The 3686-nt window shown below is 45.7% G+C and overlaps 1 pseudogene; it reads right to left on the bottom strand.

Annotated features, from left to right (window-relative positions):
- Window positions 1–2493: 2493 nt before the first annotated feature.
- LOC110317222 lies at window positions 2494–3188 on the bottom strand (annotated as a pseudogene).
- Window positions 3189–3686: the final 498 nt, after the last annotated feature.

Genomic DNA, 3686 nt, shown 5'->3' with positions numbered 1-3686 from the left:
GGCATTTTTGTGATAGGCCTGACTATACGTTTGTTTGGAAGAAGGTATATTGTGGGACTTTGAATTTGGGAAGCAGTGGAATCCTTTAAGTGGGGCTTAATGGGCCATCCTAGTAGGGATATGGAAGACATTGGTACTGAGAGTGATTTGTTGTGGTGCCCTGGCTCAAGAGTCTTCAAAGGAGAAGAATGTAGTGTACTGTTCTTGTGATATTTCGATGACGAATGTGGCTGCTTTTTGTCCTTGTCTGAAGAGTCTGCCTGAGGCTAAGGTGAAGAAACTCCGATTAATTGCCTTGACAAAGGAAGTCTCAGAAACACCCAGCATAGACTTTGTTCTCTGAAGACTTTAGTCTCATGAAGAGCATATGGTACAAGCATAGCAAGCTGAGAAAGGAAAAATACAAAATGTATGGTTCAAGTAATAATCAAAGGGCACCAGAAAGTGAAACGGAGCTGAATCATGTGGTCAAGGAGATAAACAGATTAAGAAAGTAGAGATTTCAGGGCAAGATCCCACCCAGCTAAATTTGGGTTCAGGCATGGTATTACAAGCCTTTAATCCCACAAGACAAAACCAAATAGATCTCTGAGTTCAAGGCAAACCTGAGACAGAGCAAATTCCAGGTGAAGAAAAGCTAAAGTCCAGGTGTGGTGGTACATACCTTTAATCCCAAGAGATAGAGCCGTGCAGATCTCTGAGTTCAAGGTCAATATACAGAGCAAGTTCCATGACAACCAAACTTAGGTAGTGAGTGAGTTGGTAGACAGAAAGCAGGTAATATAAGTAGGGACATGATTCAGCCCCAGCAAACAGCAGTACACGGCAGCTTGGCCATGTGGCTCTGGCTTTAGAGCTCAGACTAGAAGGGACTATTGGAACAATTGATGCTGGTTAGCTGGAGCTAAGAAATTAGCAGTGATTAAGAAGAGATCAGCATCACTGAGACAAAATTTTCTGAGAGCACAAAGAAGTTGTGTTCCAGAGATAGCCAAGGTTGCACCTTGTGCTGCAGCTGGACTTGGTAACGTATAAGAATCCCCTAGGTGGTTTTGAAGACATGAAGGGGTCATGGAGAGCAACTGAGACTCAGCACTCAGAGAGGCCAGGGAAGGCCACTGGTGAAGGTGCAGCCTCAGTTGCAGTTAATGGTCCAGGATAGAAGGGGTCATGCAAAGAAGTTGAAGAAAGCCTATGAGAGACTATTGGTGAAGCCTAGTTGCAGCAGGAGCCCCCAGTGTATTGGAGTTGCTAGTATCATGGGATGATCCCCGAGAATAGCAGCAGCAGCAGAGTAGAGTCAACCAGAGCCTAGAGTGGTGCTACAGTGGGCAGAGCTGGAGAAGTGACCTAAGCCCTTTGGAGGAACCCTGAAGATCATGTTGATCCCAGACATTGGAACAAAAGCTATGAAGTTGAAGTTCATGTGAAGACTCCAGGATGTTAAAGATGCCAAAGCTAAGGAATACCTACCAAGGAAAGCTGCTAACAGGAAATGGAAACAGCCCAGGAGAAAGAACTTTGTTACAGTCAACAAAGATGGAAAAGGAGTGGAGATCTGTACGATGTTTTGACATCTCCATGACATTAGACATAGAGATGCAGAGTTTGGAGTTTTTCCAGCTGATTTCCTGTCTTGCTTTGGGGATTACAGTTAAGTGATTGGTTGAATCTCAGAAGAGACTTTGAATGTTGGACTTTTAAGATTGTTGAGACTGTGATAGACTATGGGGACTTTGGAAGTTGGAAGAAATATATTTTTTAATAATGGTATGGTTAGGTATGATCCCCATAGACTCACATGTTTGAACAAGCCTATGGGGGTTAGGGAGTAGAATGAGGTAGTTTGAATATGCTTGGTCAGGGATTGGCACTATTAGGATCTATGGCCTTGTTGGAGAAATTATAGCCTTGTTGGTGGAAGTGTATTGCTGTGGGTGTGGGCTTTAAGACCCACATCCTAGCTGCTTGGAAGCCAGTCCTAGCATTTTTCAGATGAAGATATATAACTCACAGCTCCTCCTGTACCTTGCCTGCCCGGATGCTGCCTTAATGATAATGGACTGAACCTCTGAACCTGCAAGCCAGCCCCAATTAAATATTATCCTTGAAAGAGTTTCCTTGGTCACGGTATCTGTTTGCAGCAGCCAAACTTTAACTAAGACCATCCTCAAATATCCAAAAAAAGAAAAATGCTAGTTCTAATGACATATGATTTACATATACTTTTTTTGGTGGGGGGGCAAATACCAAGTATTTCACAAACACAAGGAAGATGGGCTGGATGGAGTTTGGGGGGCACAGGTGCACAGCTGTACACAGTCAACATCAACAGCCCACTCTCCACACTGGGCTTCAGTCTGGACTTGAATGCCTCCAAAGTAAACAGGCAGCAAGAGGTGAGTGCAGGAGGGCCCTGAACACCAAGCCCCAGAAAGGCTAAGGAACACAGCTCCAGCTGTCCCAAGAAAACCAGCAATAAATAACAGGGTACGGCCCCACCCATAGAGGTCATCTAGTCACCCATCTTCACTCTGGAGGTCTGAAGGATTGCAACGATGACCCCAAAGAGGCCAATGGCACTGCCAAAGATCTCCACGATGAGAATTTTTACAAAGAGGATGGGGTTCTGTCCATCCTCCAGGGTGGTCCCACTGCCCACGATGCCCACGCAGACTCCACAGAACAGCTTGGACAGACTGACTGTGAGGCCAGCCCCAAACATGGGGTAGCTTGCACGGTAGTTTCAATGGCCAATGGCCTTGGGGTCGGTAGCACTGAAAGGCTCAGCCATGTGGCCATGACAATTGCCATGATGATGCCATAGATGACCACCGCTTCACAGAAGATAATACTAACCAAGTTCTTCGTTTTGATTCTGGGGGCTTTCACCCCACCCCCAATAATGGGTGAGCTGGTTATACAGATTCCCCAGGCTGCTCCAACCACAGATAGAGAAATTGCTAGGCCAATGCCCAGATTCCACCACATGAAGGGGAAAGTTTCCGTCAGGAACCATGCCACATCAAAGCGAAAGCCCGGGTCAAAGATGGTGTAACAGATTCATGAAGCAATGAGGAAAGGAGTTAAAGGGTTGCTCTTTCGAGACACAGTCCCCAACCCACGACGACCATGCAGGCCCAGAAGGCCACAAAGATCCCGAGGTAGAGCAACTCCAGCCCCGTCATGGCAGCAGCATCCATAGGGGTTGGATCTGTGGGACCTGAGCTTAACCGCGTCCATCGTCTGCCCGGCAGTCTGTCGGCCCTCCGATTTACATATACTTTAAGGGAGCTTTGGGAGACATTCTGTTGGAGTCCACCCAGCTCTGTATCTGCCACAGTGGGCGTTTGGGAGACTTAGAAGACACCTCATTGATAACGTTACCAATGTATTCTTTATAGGCAAGAAGTGTTATTGAAAAATGAGTAGCTAAGATTGATTCTTCTGTTGTACATAATAGCAAAGCTATGGTTCTCTCAAGTGTGCTGACAGGCAGGACTAATCTCTAATAGTTTTTGTATATTTGTTCTGTCTTTATACAATGCTGCCAAGTCGTACCAAGGCTGGTGCTACATGAGTACAGGTTCTAGCAGTAGCATGTTCTATCTCACACTGATTCTCATGAATCACCTCACTGATATGTTATTATGAACGTCAGCAGCTGACAGGAAAATGAAAGGAGA

Source organism: Mus pahari, chromosome 2, assembly GCF_900095145.1.
Source record: "Mus pahari chromosome 2, PAHARI_EIJ_v1.1, whole genome shotgun sequence".
NCBI lineage: Eukaryota > Metazoa > Chordata > Mammalia > Rodentia > Muridae > Mus > Mus pahari.
The sequence above is the reverse complement of the archived record's forward strand: the minus strand, read 5'-3'. Positions and strand labels throughout refer to the sequence as shown.